Source organism: Phlebotomus papatasi, chromosome 1 (genome assembly GCF_024763615.1).
Source record: "Phlebotomus papatasi isolate M1 chromosome 1, Ppap_2.1, whole genome shotgun sequence".
Taxonomy (NCBI): Eukaryota; Metazoa; Arthropoda; class Insecta; order Diptera; family Psychodidae; genus Phlebotomus; species Phlebotomus papatasi.
Genome location: NC_077222.1, coordinates 74,705,663 through 74,724,891, shown reverse-complemented (window position 1 = coordinate 74,724,891; position 19,229 = coordinate 74,705,663). Strand labels below are relative to the sequence as shown.

Here is a 19,229-nt window from a genome sequence, read left to right as displayed (position 1 = left end):
GTTAGATTTCAATTAATGTAAATAGCCAAAAAGAAACTTTTTTCCCCGGGTCATATATGACCCTAAAGACGCGAAAGAGTTAACTATTACTTTAACTTGGTCTGGCTTTGGTAAATCATTTCGTTAATATTCTAATAGAATAATCAAAAAGTTTTTATAATTTAGAAAACGCAACCTCCTATTATAAGCTACTATAGCCACTATATGCTTAAGTAGGATTAACACTAGTTTTGAACTTATCACTGCATTTAATTTAGTTTATAATCACGCAATATCTCGTATTTTTGACTTCTGTATAATAAGTTTTTTTTGCAAATAATACAGAATATATCAAGATTGCTTTTCTATGTTTGTAAAGTTTAACAATCAAATGTTGTTGTGTGAATATCTCAATAAAAAATAATATACTTCCTTTGGACAAAATAAATACAGCTTTTAATATATCTAACCAATATTATAAGAAAAATCCAAATATAAATATATTTTCTTCCTGCGGGAGAGATATTGAGACGGTGGTGTCAAATTTTTTACAAAAAAACACCCACTTTGAAATATATTTCTTGGGCATTACTCCGCAACTTTGAATCACATAATTCTCTTTTTTCGCATAATTTATTTGAAGTAAAGTGAGATCGAGAAGAGACTGATAATAAAAGAATTATATACAGTAATATAGGATAATAAATTATACAGAGAACCTAAATATTTTACACACAAATAGAATATAATTATGTATAACGACTTAATTTTATGAAAAATGCATAAATTTATGACCCTTCCAGGGTTGATTTTGAACATCGTTAATGGTGGAAGAAAAATTCTATCTTGCTCGAGGGGTAAATTAAATAGAATGTAAATTAATCGTTTTTGCTACAAAGTAATATTTTCCTTTAAAAAAGAAATTTTTCACAGCTTTGAACTAAAGGGAGAGTCGCGAGAAAAAAAATTGAACATAAATTGATTGCACTGAACTTAAAAGACTTCGTTATTCATAGATGACAAAATAGTAATAGAAAAATATTGATTACTTTGTATCTTGATTCATATTAATACAACTCTTAAATACTTTTACGTAATTTGCAATTTGTTAGATAAAGTGAATAAGAACCATAAAGGTACATTTATACATAAAAAAATATACAAATATACAATACACATGTCGAAAATAAATCGACTGCCTAATGAATTCTTATATTAAATTAATAATATTAGTAATTCAGTTAACTTCAAAATTTGTATTTACTTGGAAAAACTTGTTCTGAGTCAAGGCAAGTCAATTCTCTTCTCTTTCCATTACATCATACTGGAAAACTTCAATGATCCATGAAAATCTATTATTTATTTATATTTATTTTAGAAAAAATCATAATATAATTTAATTTTTCAATTTATTATCGAATTAGTATTTTTTTCTTCATTGATTTATGAGCATGTTTTGTATCTGATGGCATTTTATATAACATCACATGCTAGAGCTTTGTTATGGACGGTATGAATTGGGATAAATTGGCTTTTGCCATAAATTCCTTTCATTGAATCTCTTATCGGTTGAAAATTAGAAACTTAATCACACATTGTTAGTATGAAACTCAATGTGCGCAATATTGCAAAAGTTGGTCGTATGGTGGGAATTCTGATAAGGTGGATATTTTGAAGGTATAATCAATAATATATTTTATTAGGTTTAATAATAGGACAAATTCTCTCAAACCCAAAAAAAAAAGATTTCGGACACATATAAAACGGTTCATTTTACTTTATTAAAATAATGTATTAGAAATATTGGATACAGAATATTTTATTGCTAAAAATCCACAGAGAGATTAGTATATATATTCCCTACATTTTTTTTTCACCACCCAAAATTTCCACTTTCCACCCCCGGGAACCACTTTTGGTTATATTATATAGATTATCCAGGCGAACATTGCGTCAATTTACGAAAATACTGTTGAATCACTCCTGATAACGATTTTTCAAGGTTAAATGTCATAAAGGTTCTAAATAGCATTTCTCGATTGTACGGGGTCATATGTGGGTTCATTGGAAAGGTCTTGAAATTTCTGACAAGTATGAATGGTTCCGATCGGTTATGAATCGGTAATGCAATGATCATTAATTGCTCTATCAGAAAATAAATTATATTACTCTTAAGCTATTTTGAGCGATGCTTAAAATGATTCATTATGTTCAATAAATCGGCTGTGAACCGGTAAACTAGTAAATGATGTGAAAGTATTTTTGAGATGTAGCGTTTAAGTCACGAGTTCGAGCATTCCGCAAAGCTGGGACTCTTTGCCACTACTTTATTTTAAAATTGGTTTCTTGCAGATTAATATGATTATTGTGAAAAGAAATCATCTGTCAAAAGGGCGCGGGAAGACAACACCTAGCATCCATCTTTACGATCACGGTATTTAATGTTTTTCACATTAATTCATTTCAAACATCATACATAAATATATTTACATGGGATAGATACAAATGAGTTAATTTACCAATTTACTGCTACAATGATCTCGGAAAGCTTTTAGGAAATTTTTTTAATGTGTCTATAAGTAGTTTGTATTGCAAAAGTGTTTTTTTTTGTTTTGGGGTTGAAGAGGTTTCTAAACTAAAAAGGTATTTAAGTGGGAATTAGCGTATATAGTTCAAAATACAATCCTCTGAGAGTAAATCCAACACCGAGCTTTAATGTACACAAATGGAGATAATTTGATGTTCATCTACCCGAATGTGGACGAAAATGATTCCCTTGCCTGAGACTTCAGGGTGAAGATATGGTAGATACATTATTTAGGTAAATGGTACATTTATATATAGAGTCAGCAGTTAAGGGCCGTATTTAGAGTTAAAAGTCAAATTTATGCGTGCAAACAATAGTGGTTACATGGCAACAGTTTCTTCTCTTCTTTTTTAACCCCAAGAGAGAATGATTCTTTCTCTTTCCTGAAGGCAGGAGACTTGAAAGTTTTTCCATAAATCAGGGATATATTTGAAAGTTTTCACACTATTTTCATAGAATGAATTTACTTTACTGGCCAAATATTTTATTAAGTTACTAACTTTTACTCTACTCCTCTTGCACATATGTAACACGGTAACTTGCTCAGTTTAACCATATGCAATGGCTTTACATATGTATACAGTAGGGAGCACATTGAACCTCATAAAATTTTCTTTTAATAAAATTGCGCAATTTTATAAAAATGAGATTATGAGTTTAGCTTATCAACTATCCTGTTATTACCCTATCACATAAAAATTTTAATGATTCACTTTAATTGTCGTTAGTGTTCTTCAAATGTGTGATTTGTGTCTTTGCATCACTTATTAAGATTTGGATTAAAGTTTGTTTTATTTAGTGATACAAGGGTAGACTTGACCTGAAAATAGGTTTAAATTGCACTGAATATGTTTGACATTATATAAAATTGATGTGAAAATCACATTAATTATTCGCTTTAATACTATAAATCAATTGCAACCAATTTTCAAAGTTTAGGTATACCTTTTTATCAATAAATATCGAATTCAAAATATTAAGTAATTTAAAGATGCAAATTACATATTTGGACGCTCCCCAGCGACAATTAAAGTGAATCATATCCAAATTTATTTTTGAAGTGTGGTAACACTGTTACTGTGTTATCACACTTGACAATAAATTTTAATATGATTCACATTAATTGTCGCTGGTGAGAGTCCAAATGTGTAATTTGTGTGTTTGAATCATTTTATATTCAAAATTTGATCTATTTGTTGATAAAAAGGCAGACTTGGCCCGCAAAATTTGATATTAATTAATTTATAGCATTAATGCGAAAAATTAATGCGATTTTCTCTTTAATTTTTTAATGTGAAAAATATTTATACTTTAAGTAAATTTAAACTTTTTTTGCAGGCCACGTCCACTTCTTTATCAATAAATAGAAAAATCCCAAATACTAAGTGACTCAAAGACACAAATAACATATTTGGACGCTCACAAGCGACAATTAATGTGAATCACATTAAAATAATGTGCAACTGTGATAACGCCGCTAGTCTTGCAAATAGTGCTGTAAAATTGTTAGCCTCATGTTAAATTCCCCTACAAGATGATTTAAGTACAACAATTTAGTCCCTTAGTGTACATCTAAGGGGTAAATGTAGCATTGTAGTAGATTGTATGTGGTTGAATGTGGGTGATATGGAAGTTACATAGGAGTGATCTTTATTAAATTTGATGGTTCCGAGTTGACCTTCTAAAGGGTTGCTGGTGGTTGCGGAAACCACCTCACTTCGATGAAATGAAGTGAGCCTAGCCAGTGTCCTACGAAACGGAAATATCCACTAAAATGTAATTCCGAGATCTTTCAAATGTACCCTAAAATTTTCTTTTCTTCCACGAATCCCAAAGGGAGTATCTTGTGTTATATTGTTCTGGTTAAAAAAAAGTGTTATGAATAACAAATGGGGAGTCGACAATAATTTTAACCAAAAATAAACATAACACGTCACCTCTATGATTATGTTAAATAATTCAGAGGATTTCTGGGATTGTACTGGATGCTTAAATACATTCAGGCTATCTTTTTTTTTTATTCCTTTTGTAATGTAAAATCCATGTCAAAAAGAGTGAAATTTTGCGTTAACATGATACCATTGTAAAATGGTTGGATACCAAAGGTGGGTGGGTAGCGAAAAAAGGAGAGAAATATGTTTAAAAGTTTGCTAAAGCTCTAGGGGTGCTAGTGCTATTTGGGTGCAAAAAGGGCAAAAGTGCTCTCTGTAGTGTCGGAACATTTACTATCAATGGATAGTACATGTCCCAGTAGTATGAGAATTTTATGAGCAAAAACCAGGCCTATGAATGATTCTTGATATTATGATGCAATATCGTGTATCTCCATGATTTATAATATTTTTTACTTTTTCGATTTGTATGTAGTTTTGTCCGACAGTTGCCGTAGCGTAAAAATTCAGTTTGTTTCAAATTAAAAATCATTCGTTCTTCAAATGAATTATTATTATAGTTTTTTAGGGAAGCAATGGGAATTTTCATACAGAGAAATATTAACCTAAAAACCTTTAACGTACTTCACTAAATATAATTAAAGAAATATAATATTTTTAAGAAAAGATAGATTACTATTTAAGAATATACCATAAAAATTTTAGAAGCTAATTTGAAATATTTCCGAACATCCAAAACCTTGATGCGAATTTTCTACACTTCTATTTTTGACAATTCCTTTGAATTGACGGGAAAGATTACAAAAAAAAATTAAATGAAGAAAGACTTGTTCTTTGCAGAATTAAATGCTATTCTACTGGAACCTAAAGGTGTATATCTTTTACGCGTGTTAAAGTCAATATTTCGTCTCAAAATATGCACCTAACCCTTTAAGGACGATTGGATCATCGGTGACCCAAGAATGAAACTTTTCTACGGTCATCTAAAGTTGTGTTTTTCTCTAAAAAGTCAGAAAAAGTGATTTTTTCTAACCCTCGATTTTTGACCTTCTCGCCCTTAAAGGGTTAAAGAACCCTTAAAAAAGTTCCTATTTCATAGTAATTACGAGGTATAAATTTCCCGCCATTTAGGGAGAACTTTGACGAGGTGTTTCCGTAGTAAACTATTAATTAGTTAGGTTGTAGGACTCTAGAATATTTTTTGCAAATCTCCAGCTATTTGACTATGTAGTAAATATTTAAGCTCAAAAGTGACGAATTTTCTAATCACCACATTAATCAATCATTTTTATTATTTTTTTTTATATTTGTAACTTTTTAAACAAAAACGTTTTGGCATTAGATAGTAGAAAAACTTTAGATAATATTTTTCATTAGAGTGAAAATTATCATTCATTGGTGTTGCCCGAAAAATTACTTAATTTTTTGGGTTATTTTTGTCCCTATTGTCCATAGGAGCAATAAATATACCGAATCCGACTCTAATGGATTTTCTGAGGTTAGATGTAACGTTTTATTGATTTTGTTCATCGGTTTTATTTTTATTGCTGATTTTCTGTCAGTGACAAGGGTCATCCTTAAAGTATTAAAGGGTTGAAGGTAAGACTGAATTGCATATTTATTTACGTATTGTAAATATATTTAGCAATTGTGTGTGTTGCGCAACCTAAAAAATGTTACTGCTTTACCCGAAAACAGAAAATATTCTGTGTGACGATTGCTTTTATAAGTCCATGTAGGGGAAAGTTCTCATGCTTTGCACGGTCTCAAGCTTTATAATGACTAAATTTTTTCTATGTTGCTGAATAAATGTGAGTCCGCAATATATTTTAAAAACAGGACACTTTCTCTTAGTTTTTAAAGTTTGAGTGCGATGAATCACATTTATTGAAACAATTTATTCATTATGAAGCTTGGGACCGTGGAATGCGTGGACACTTTCCTCTAAATATTTTGAATAATAGCCGATATTTGTACTTAGCCATTCTCTAACAATAAAAACTCTTTCATTTACATTATATACCCGTTCATAAAATAATAGCTGTTTTTTCAATATCGAAGTAATGTGTTTGGTTTGTTACAATCGTAAAATAAATTGCATAATTTACAATCATAAGAGTAAATTTTAAGTTCAATGCGTTAGCTACAAATTCATCTGTTGTCGTTTTCATACAGAAATTTGAATTGGAATTGCATAATTTAACTTTCAACCTGTAAATATTTGAACTCGAAGAGAACTTTTGTATAATTTTAGTGTTAGTCTCAAGTTAAGAATTTGGTGTGGAGGTGTAGGTAAGTGTAAAGTTCCTTTAGATATACAAAATGTGGAAATGTGTATGAGAATGGAATTCAATCTCAACAGTACAATGCTTGAGGGAAGATTGGCTTGGAACTTGGAGAATTAATCCATAAAGTTACACTGGGAACTGGGAAAATTGCGGTGTGAATAAATATGTCGTTAAGGTGATATATGCTATGCTCTTAATCATATTTATCACCACGTCTCATATGTTTTATGTGTAAATATTATATAGCTGTATTAGGCTTTCACAGTATGGCTATTCAAGAGTTTATATAAGTGATGTAGAACAGTTCTAATGTATTCACGATGTTCAGCAGTATTATTTCCAAATTTCTAAGTTTTCATATCCTACCATTTTTTATTACAAAACTTCACTAATACTATATATGATTGTGATTCAGTAATGCTATTTATTAAATATCACCTAAATTAAATAAAAGTCAGTGTGTTGCATTTGATAACTTTTCAAAAGTATTTCTCGGAATTTACTAACTAGGAAAATGATGAGCTTTTCCATATAGAGCTCTTTAGTATACAAATAATTTTGCTGTTTGTATACTATACTATACTAATAACCGAAATGCAAAGCTTTTGTATTAGATAATATTGACTCCGAATGAAATTTTCACGTATAATGATTTAGCTTATTGAGAGTATAACTGACCGATAACCTGATTTAAACGTATTACTTGGTAATAAATTTGTAATTTACCGTTATTCTATGCATACTGAGACCATAATAATGTATTAAATCCATCTTTAGCTGCATTTTGTTTGGAAATACTTTACCCTGGAGCCTGGACTTATAAAAGATCAAATTGTCTTTATTTTAAAGATAAACCTCAAATTCAACTATCTCGTCTTGCTTGCCTGACGTCTTAATAAACCAAATTGAACTTTGCGTCTAGGGGGGCCCTTTCCCACAAATCAAACCTAGGATGTGAAAATTCAACTTCATTTTTCCAAATGATTCTTCCAATACCATATTTTTTAAGTATAATTTGCTTTTCTTAATTTTCTATTATGTTGAATAGGTTATCTAACCGATAATTTCGTATATATCATTGATTATGTATAGGGTAACTGTGCCAAATTCCGGCATAGTTGCATGCAAGCGTCAAAGTCTCAAGTTTGAAATGTAATATTTTAAATACAAATTGTTTTTTTTTTAAATTCTTTCTTTTGTAAGAGTGTTGATTGGAACCTTGTAAAGAGTTCACCGTCTTTATTTACTCTAAAATCATTTTTAATACATTTTAAAATGAATAAAAATCTAGGCATAGCTTTGGTGCCCTATTTTGGCCACCTTCATTCTCATAGTTCATTACCCTTTGGGAATTCTTCCAATATCTTTTTCACATCATCTCGTTTGTCGAAGCTACATTTTTTGTTATTCTTTTGCATTGTATAATCTCTAGAGTACGTAAAATCTAAAAGTTCATGAAAATTCGAGGAACAAAAAAGGTGGACGAAATTGCAAGCTGCCCGGAATTTGGCACACTTACCCTATTCATTCGTTCGAGCAAATTTTAAATATCAAATTTTATTAATAAATATAGACGGTATATTTCTCCACTAATTCTACAGAAATCGTTTTTTTTTAAGTTTTTCACAGATAATTCTACTTGGTTAACGTAGCTGTAATTGTATTATCCACTTAATACACTATTCGATCCATCTTATTCGTTCAATCGATCTTTTTGAAAATAATGTACGCTATAAGCTTTTTTAGAGTTTCGTTTAATGTTACTACACTTAATAAATCTCAACCGCGTTGTATTTGAGTTTGAACATTTACATAAAATTCCTTTGATGTATCGGGCGTTAATGTTAATCAGCAGTATGTTGAACTTGTTATTTGTAAATTTGTTTGCAATGTTATTTTCATGCAATTGCCTCTCCAGCTATTTTTATCGAAATTTATATTTTCATCCTATTTGGTATGCAATGAATTGGGGTAGGAATGTTTGTTATTAAAATATGTTGCATACTTACCAGCTTTAACATTGACGTCAGCAGAGACTATTGAGCCGACTGCGTTTGAAGCGATGCATTTATAGTTGGTCCAGTGGACATCCTGCCGAAATGCCTCAGCCTCGAAGGGTGGGAAGTAGAGGGATCCATTGGCCAGAATGTGCCTGACCTGCAAAATATGTTGGACGTTAAGGCGGTGTTATTCGATGTGGGGGTGTCGTGCAAATTGGCTGTCATGAGCACTTATGACACATTTACATAGGGCTACCTTTGGTATCGTGGTGACTAGGTTGTTATCCTGGTCCAGCCACTCAACGTTGGGCGTGGGATTTCCGCTGGCCGTGCAGTCGAGCCGGCTCCCAGCTCGATTCATGAACTCCAGTCGATGGGTGGGTTCAATCATAAAGCGGGGCCCTTGATTATCATGTAAATTGTTTGCGAGTATGCTGGTTGCAGCTGGTATTTCGTTTGTTGTCCAGTTCATACAATCAATGTGGATGGTGAAAACCGAGAAAGAGAGAATAAAAAGTAATTAATTTTCACAATGCTTTTATTGAACTTTTTTTTTAAGTTAATTTCAACCCTTTATGTACACATTTGCTAAAATTTGGTATGTTGACATTACGACTGTAACAATCTACAGTAGGATATGGGATATGGAAACTTCGTACTATTTTACATTTCGTATTTTACATGTTTCGAATTGCGGAAACTTCGTATTTTAGGATATTTCGTATTTTGCCATTTCTTATTTTACATTTCGTCTTTCATACATTTTGTACAAAAAATGAAGATTTCGTGTAACACGGCTAGTAATGTGTAAGGTCCAACTCCATATCTGTTATTTATTTATTTATTTTTACCAGGTGATAGGAAAAATTTTTATTGATTGATGATTTGGTATTTTTGAACATATATGGGGAATTTATTTCGGATCTCCTAAATTTGATTTTGGTCAAAATAGGCCTCAAGGTCTAAGACCTTGGTAAGGGGGGAAACAAAAAAAAAATGAACATTTCGTCTGCCATACATTTTATAAGCATATCAACCAATATAATACTAATAAAATTGGAGTTTTACAAGATCAAGGGCGCTATATGCGTCTCGGGTGCGATTTTAAAAAGTCAAACATCATGCTTTTTAAACTGACTTATTTAATTTTTTTATGCATATTTTCCAAATTCTAATACTTTAAGGATATATTTCAAATTTTACCACCTAATGCTTGACACACAATAACTTTTGTTTGTATACATGTTTGCAAAATTTCCTATGAGAGTGATTAGTTATCTCGCTGTCTTTAAGAGCATAAATCTTTAAGAGATATTGGTAAATGTCTCTTAAAGAAAAGGTAAATGTCTCTTGAAACTGGATTTCCACTGAATTTCCACAGGAATTCCATTGGATTCCCACGAGATTTCCACTAAATTTACACGAGATTTTCACGGAAATTCCACCGGATGCCCATGCTCACTGGATTTATGCTGGATTCCACTGTATCGTTGGAAAAGTATTAGAATTTCCGACAATAGATCCCGTAGTGAAGTGGTTATGAACCTTTGAGTAATTTTTAACCGAAAATCAATTGTATGACTCTTAAACTGTTTTGGGAGAACCGGTAAATATGTCGAATACCGTCGTTGCGGGTGACTTTGCACGTTTTTTCGCTGTTTTTCAACTTTACCCTCTAAAAGTGGATAGTTAAAGTGAAGGGAGGGGGGTTTTTGAGTAAAATTATTTGTATTCAGTTGTTAATGAATGGATTTTGTGCCACTAGCATTAATTTTATAAAATTTTACTATGTTTAAAAAAATCAAGAAAAAAGGCTTGCACCGGGGATAAGGTGCGGGTGACTTTGCACTTTTTAATAAATACTAAAAAATCAACAATTTCTGATAATAAACGACAATGAAGATCTTCACATCTAAGGGTAAGATGCACGAGATCTACAAGATGACATGATCGCCATCTTGATTTGACGTTTCTGTCCGCCATTTTGAATAACTGTTAAAATCTAAAACAGGTTCGATTGGGTTGAAATTTTAGTATGTTGTAGCTGATATCAAGACCTTTTCAGAACGTATCTATGTTCTGGTCTACGTCAAGTATTTACCTTGATACAGAAGCTCAAAGTTTAAAAATTTGAAATATTCATATTTTGGCAATCTTTATTTTCTAATCCTGAATTTTAAAACCCAAACGAAATGCCTCAGTAACCATTAGAAATGGTTGAGGCTTTTATTTTATATATTTTTTTACTCTTGCAAAATTAAAAAAAAATAAATGAAAAGTGCATTTATTTATTTTTTCATTTTTGCAAAAGTTTTTCAGATCTTCAAATAATATGCTGTTATAAAGAAAAACAATACTTTTCTTTTTGTTTGTTATTTAGATCTCATCGCCTAACGATAATACTGCCTCTTTTGTGATGGTTTCGATAAAAGAAGCTCTCCGTAGTTCTGTATTAATGAAAATGTCAAAATTTTGAACTTAGAGCCCCAGTTCCCAGACAATCGCTTGACCTAGGTCGGATTTTATATATGTTCTGAAAAGGTCTTGACATCAGCCAGAACATACTAAAATTTCAGCTCAATCGGATAAGTTTTTTGTTTTGACAGTTATTCAAAATGGCGGACAGAATCGTCAAATCAAGATGGCGACCACACCATCTTGTAGATCTCGGTCATTTTATCTTAAGTTATCAAAAAATTGGTTAGTTTTTGGCCAAATACTTCTATAATAAAGCTTAAGAAAGTCCATTATATGCAATTTTATAATATAAATCATGCGTTCTTAGGAACACTATAGTGAAAAAAAGGAATTTACTAAAAATAATGAACAAAATCGAAGTGGATTATTCTAGCCAGATAAATTTAGAATAGATTTGGGCAATTTACTTCTCTGAAATCGATTTTGAAATTGCATCTTCAGATAACTTTTTCGCGGAGTCGTTTTTTGACAAAATACCTATACTAGCATTTCATTGACTATTACTGAAACTACAAGAATCCTTTTGAGGATCATTGTACCTTACTTGGTACTTAACATATCCCTATATACTTTGACATGGTAGACCGGATCGGCGAAGACTATCAATAAGTGCTAGAATTGTTCAAACTCTCACGAACAGCAGAGTGCAAAGTCACCCCCCGAGTGCAAAGTCACCCGCAACGACGGTATATTTTTAGAGGTATTTTTTGAGAAGCACCCAGGATGGAATTGGAGATCTCTTGTAGAAACTCTCACAATAAAAATCCATGGACACGACATATGGGCTACCGGCTCAATTGCACGCATGATAGCCTTCTCAAATCTCGCTACCGCCGTTGCGGGTGACTTTGTACGTTTTTTCGCTGTTTTTCAACTTTATCCTCTAAAAGTGGATAGTTAAAGGGAAGGAAGGGGGTGAATGGGTAAAATTATTTGTAGTCAGTTGTTAATGAATGGATTTTGTGCCACTAACATTAATTTTATAAAATTTTACTATATTTTAAAACATCAAGAAAAGAGGCTTGCACTTGGGTGACTTTGCACTTTTTAATAAATACTAAAAAATCAACAATTTCTGATAATAAACGACAATGAAGATCTTCATATCTAAGGGTAAGATGTACGAGATTTACAATATGACGTGGTCGCCATCTTGATTTGACGTTTCTGTCCGCAATTTTGAATAACTGTCAAAACCTAAAACTGGTCCGATTGGGTTGAAATTTTAGTATGTTGTAGCTGATGTCAAGACCTTTTCAGAACGTATCTATGTTCCAGTCTACGTCAAATATTTACCTAGATACAGAGGCTCAAAGTTTAAAATTTTGTAATACTCATATTTTGACGGTCTTTATTTTTTAATCTTAAATATTTGAAACCTAAACGAAATGCCTCAGTAACCATTAGAAATGTTTGAGACTTTTATTTTATATATTTATTTACTCTAACATAATTTAAAAAAAAAAATAAACGAGAAGTGCATTTAATTAATTTTTTATTTTTCATCTTTGCGAAAACGGTTTTAAGATTCTCAAATATTGCGCTGTTATAAACAAAAACATTACTTTTGTTTTTGTTTGTTTGTTAGATCTCATCGCCTAACGATAGCGCTGTCTTTTTTGTGATGGTTTTGATAAAAGAAGCTCCCTGTAGTTCTGTATTCATGAAAATGTCAAAATTTTGAACTTGGAGCCTCTATATCCAGACAATAACTTGACCTAGGTCGGATTTTATATATGTTCTGAAAAGGCCTTGACATGAACTAAAACATACTGAAATTTCAGCTCAATCAGATGAGATTTTTGTTTTTACAGGTATTCAAAATGGCGGATAGAAACGTCATATCAAGATGGCGACCATACCATCTTGTAGATCTCGGTCATTTTATCTTAAGTTCCCATAAAATTGGATAATTTTGAGCCAAATACTTCTATAATAAAGCTTTAGAAAGACCATTATATGCAATTTTATAACATAAATCATGCGTTCTTAGGTAGATAATAGTGAAAAAAAGTATTTTAATAAAAATATTGAACAAAGTCGAAGTGGATTATTATAGCCAGATAAATTTAGATTGGATTTGGGTAATTTACTGCTCTGAAATCGATTTTGGAATTGCACCTTCAGTTAACTTTCACGGAGCCGTTTTTTGACAAAATACCTATACTAGCATTTCATTGACTATTACTGAAACTACAAGAATCCCTTTGAGGATCATTGTACCTTACTTGGTACATAACATATCCCTATATACTTTGACATGATAGACCGTTCGGCGAAGACCATCAATAAGTGCTAGAATTTATGAAAGTCTTATGGACAGCAGAGTGCAAAGTCATCTCTCGAGTGCAAAGTCACCCGCAACGACGGTACCTCGAAAGTGTCCGATATAAGTGTAAAATGCAAATGGTTAAGGTCGTGTAGCAAGTCAAGAAGAATTTGTGGCCTCTAATAGCTCAGTTAGTAGAACAGTCGTCTAGTTAACGAGAAGTCTCCCAGTTCGATCCTGGGTGGAGGCAGGAATTTACCCTATCTTCACTCCGGAGGAGATTGAATAGTTTGAGTGTCACTTACTCAAACCATTAAATAAAATTAATATTGAACAAAAACTTCACAAATTCTTACAATTATACTAATCTAAAATATTTTGAATGCGAAAACCACATGCTCGAGCAGTATGTGAAGTGTTATTCAATTAATCTTTTTTTAAAGTTTTTTTTTTGAAATGTTCTAAAATTATTCGTAAAATTGTGCCCTGAGTTTTTTACAATATTTCTACAATATTTGTTGTACTATGTATCCCTTTAGGATCCAATAATGCAATTTAATAAAATATCAAATATAGTGAATTTCCGTTGAACAGTTTTCCTTCCGTGTGCGCACATGATGGCATGCTACTGTTTTTGGAATTAAATTCCTTTGTTCGGTGTCGAAAATGTAACTGGGCTATAAATGGACAATACAGATATCATATTATTATATTATATATAACATTAACGATTTAATTGGATACAGCTCGCTCTAACAACACTGTTCCGGTCTGCAATTTTCCGACATGGGTGTTTGGCTGAATTTGATTTATTCATTTCCTCCCTTCACATATGCCAACGATCATCTGGCGCACTACAAATATCAGGCCATATTTTCTCCCAAGTGATTAATACCAATTAATTTTCCTTATTGCTACTTCTCTCTCCTGCAAAATATTAAACAATAAATATAGTGCATTGTACAGAGAAATGGATATTTTCTATTGTATAGTAAATTTCTCATGAATTTCATAACAATTAATTGCATTTATGAGACGTGTGACGTCAAATATTTTCCGGTAATTACTGCGTCAAAATTATTGGAAATTGAAATACCTTTTAAGCATACTACTTAGCCATTTGGAAGTGGATTAAATATGTAAAATACACAAATTATCAAGTAAAATACTTGATCAAAACTGTCGTTATATATAAATTTGAAAGAATTTCTTGCTTTATTGGATACCTAATGACCAAATAATGATTGGAATAGAATATACACATATATATAATAATATTTAAATTTATATTCAACGACTTCCATTAATATCTGACACCAAAACAAAATATCATTGGTGGTAAATTTAAATTGGTTGGTGGATGTTTCATCGCAATTGCAAAGTTTTAATAGGTCCTCCACACAAATTAAATGTAGCGCGTTCAGTACCATCCTTATCTGCCTCGCACTCTTGAAGTGATGCCAGAAACAGCAGCACTAGTAAAACATTTGCTGGCACCCAAACCATCCAGCTTCTGCTGATGATACACTTCTCTTACCATCCTTCGGATCGTTTGCACGTAAATAAGGTTTTGTATAGCGCTAAATGACTTTTGTAACTATGCGATAATGACGGTGTGTGTCAAAATATTTGTCAGGAAATACATATTGGAGGAGTCTGGAAAAGGTGTTGATGATCATCAACTTGTGGTGAAGTATTTTCCAGTTTAATTTTCACCATCCCACATTATCAACACCAATGGTGTACAAATATCTCTTGCATTTGGGTCACATACTTTGATTTACTAAAATATCAAGAAAAAGTTCCTACTATGATCTATTGTTGCATTAATATTTAGTCTTTTGTATATTTAAAAATGAACGCATTTTTTTATATAAATATATTTTCTAAAAATATTTCAAAACGATTTAAAATTTATTTGTTTAAAATAAATTGTATTAAACTCTTAGCGACATTAAACGATTTGTAGTTATATGTATATATAACTCAGATTAAAAAAGAATTCATTAATTATTTTATTGTGTATGCAAGAAATGTACTCGTATATCTGATGCAAGTGGAATACTCAATACTCAATTCGACAATAAAAGCTTTAGATTAGAATATGATTTTTCTATATTAAATGCTGTCAAAATGCTTGTATACGGTATAATCGGGTCCCGGTCATAATCCCGAAAACCACAATCCCGAAAGCCAAAATCCCGAACGCCAAAATCCTGAAAGCCAAAATCCCGAATTCTTATAAGTGTCATAGCTACTCCCACGATTGCACCCGCGCTTTCTGGAGGCAAAGGGAAATCTTCTGTGTCTTGGAAAATTATTCTAAATATTTTCCCCCATATAGGGTGAAAGGAACGTCTATTGACACTTTAAGAACTCGTGTCAGCACCTATTGACACCTTACTCTATACCATTTGGGATATGAAATTTGAACATCTCTGTTTATAGTAAAAGGTATATTACAGAAAAAACGGTATATTACTTATATTTTACTAGATACAATAAATAATTTTCAACATTTTGACATAAGTGTCAATAGGGGTTCCCTGTCGAACAGACGTTCTTCCGACCCTACATTCATTCCTTTTAGGATTTTGAACATTCGGGATTTTGGCTTTCGGGATTTTGACCTTTTCAGGATTTTGACCTTTTCGGGATTTTGGCGTTTGAGATTTTGGCTTTCAAGATTTTGGCTTTCGGGATTTTGGCTGCCACCGATTAGTAATACTTAATTAGTAATTAATTACAATCCCTTATTCTAAATTTCAAAAAAATCTCTGCGTTGCTAAATGCTGACTTTATTTTCTCGAAAATCCACTTTTCGAGAAAATTCTACAATTAATGAAACAATTAATGTTACCATTTTGATATAACACTAAACCTAATTGCGACTCACCAAAAATAGGAAATTTGGAAGTGTTGTACAACTATTTATCTTCTCTTTATAAAACAATTTCAAACTGCAATTTCAAAATAATGTCTGAACTCTTCCTACTCAATTTTGAACTTCAAAAACAATATAAAATCATCATGTAAGAAGACTTAGCAAATGAAAAAAAATAAGGAGTTTCTATTTATTTTATTTTCTCTGCAATCATCTCAAAATTAGAGATAGTTGGATAAAATGCAGATAAAATCTTGTGCATCATTTCTGATGCATATTTGCTCAATACAATGGTTATAAAATGGAGTATTTCCCATATTTCTGCACCATTATTTTAGTATAACATAACAACACTTCCCGGAGGTATTTTATCGGGTGCAGGAGTAATTTTTTTTGGAGAGTTTAATGAAATTTAGAATAAAATTCCTTTCTATAAAATTCTTCCTTACTACCACCACTCTATTTACTGAATAATGTTATGCAATTAAATGTTTTTGTGGAAATATTTTTCTTGCAAAGAGAAACACATGAAATTCTTCTCGACACAGAAAGTGACTTGAGCTGGTCTTCCTCGCCAAAACAATAAATATTTTACATATATAACACCAACATGGAACCATGCATGAGTTTTCTCATGGTACTTTTCCTCTGGTCTGAGCAGTTTGAGGATCGGGCAGTGTTCGCTGGTAAATTTATATTGCCCTCAAATTCATGAAAAAGAGACGCAACAATGTTTACTATACAAGTAGGATGCTGTGTTCTATGCGGGGCGGAAGGTTGAACCATGGACTCAATAAATTCTAGCGTGCATCCTATGCACATGTTTCAGGGTGGAAAAGAACTGGATGATTCGGAGAATGCGAGAATAGCTGAGTCGAAACCCATACCGGAAAGGCTAAGGGAAAGTTGGGGGGGTAGTCGAGGTTCAATGTGTTTCAATCTTGTTTGTGTACATCCCCGTTTTTATGCATCCACCTCTTCATCTTCAACCTAGGGCTCATGCTCTTGTCTCTAGAGGGGAACAATGAAATTAGGTGGTACACACATGGGTCGATTTTACCAATTTATTTTTTAGCCATAAATTCCGAGAAATTCGCGCTGAAGTAGAAAAATATTCTCTCAAACAAATCACAAAACAGTGAAAGCTCCATAGCTATAAAAGAGAAACGAATACGAAGAAATGCTGGTATTTCAGCTATTTGGATTGTGACAACGATGTCTCACAGGGAGATGAGAAGGAATGAATTTCATGATTTCATCCAAGAGGAAGGTGATACAACTAGGGGTGGAAATGCGAAGTTAAGGCGAGAAAAATTCTCATTTACACAGAGGGAGAAAATATTTTGATTTAAACGTTTTATAATTGGGCACAGGCTTTATATTCCTAAACATCCATTTAAATATTTTACTTTGAAACAAAGAAAAAGTGCGCCTTTTCAAATACGCTCATTTGAGTGACGCGGGATGAGAATAAGGTATATTTTTGATAAGATCCGTCGTCTTAAGTCTTTCTCCCAGAATGTCTTTATGATAGCCTTTTGGAAACTTTTCATTGGAAATTTGCATAATTTAAAAAGCCAAAAGTATTCCATACTTATCCAGTCTAAATTGAATGCTTAGACGCTTAGAGCTTGTCAGGTTTGGCGCTTAGGAGAGCAGAGTGGTTAACAAAGAATACTTATAAAATCGAGTGGAAAATAAACCCAGATAAGCTTTTGGTAACTGGGATTTTTTACATAGGCAACCTCGGAGTGCTTTTAACTCGGGATGTTTGAAAATTTGATTGTGAGTTGAATTTTGGGGGTAACGAATCGCGTCGAGTACACTGTTCTTGGCGGGTGAAATGGATAAAATTGGCTCGACGCAATTCTTTATCTCCAAAAATCAATTCACAATCGAATTTTCAAGCATTCCGAGTGGAAAGAACCCTGAGTTGCAAGCACTCTAAGGTTGACTGTAAAGAATCTCAGCTGCCATATGTTTATCTAGGTTTATCATTGATCATTTTCTATTTTAAATAATCTGAGTGCAGGCAGAAGGGCAACCAAAAGAATAAGAAAATTCGTTGAAACTGGTTAAAAAACATTAAAGATATAGAATAAAGGGTCAGATCGGGGTACAGTGGCTAGGGTAGGGACAGATACGACCTATCGTCAGATTTCGATTTCAGATACAAAATATTAAAATTTTCTTCAAAATCGCTTCGTAAACACTGAAGACATAGTCCAGTCAAATTACCTCAAGATTATAAGAATCTGAGTTAAATGATGCACGCTTCATGAAATGCTCGAGCTCGTTTCTAGAGTTTCTAAAATGTGAAATGTTACTTTATATAAAATTAGTGACGCATTAATTTTTTTTGAAGTGTAGTCTTTAAACAATTCGACTTATGCAACAAAATCTCTTTCTGATGAGTTAGAGAATTTCACTTTATACAAAGTTAATTTTTTCATTTCTAGGGCAGAATTTTCTTAAATTCTCATTTATATCACAATCTTACCATTTGATTCTTTGCGCTTCAGATAAATAGTAAATCCATTCCCACATTGAACAGTTTTAATAAAAAAGGGTGCCAAAGCATTCTATGCTTTGCGAAATGCTATACTCGTGACTTTGATCTTATACATCAAAAGTGCTTTCGCATCATTTACCGTTTACTGGTTCACAAACAATTTGAACCGATTCATAAATTGTTACGGGTGATTTTTATGAGTGGCTGAATAAGCCAATGGTTTGTCCCATTTTTTTTAAGTTTCACATCTAAGGGGTTGATTTGTATCTCCTCTTTAGTGAGTTAGGGCTTGTATATTTGCTAAAGTGTTAAGATTGTGCCTCTTGAGCACAGTGTGGTT

At 32.2% G+C, this 19,229-nt stretch overlaps 1 protein-coding gene and 1 pseudogene across 14 annotated transcripts in view; one reads left to right on the top strand and one right to left on the bottom strand.

The window, feature by feature from the left end:
• LOC129802195 (calcium-dependent secretion activator) overlaps nt 1-19,229 on the top strand; it is a 211,057-nt gene that overhangs the window by 60,074 nt on the left and 131,754 nt on the right. The window lies entirely within an intron of this gene.
• Nucleotides 1-19,229, bottom strand: part of LOC129802187 (cell adhesion molecule Dscam2-like) — a 99,879-nt pseudogene that overhangs the window by 48,894 nt on the left and 31,756 nt on the right.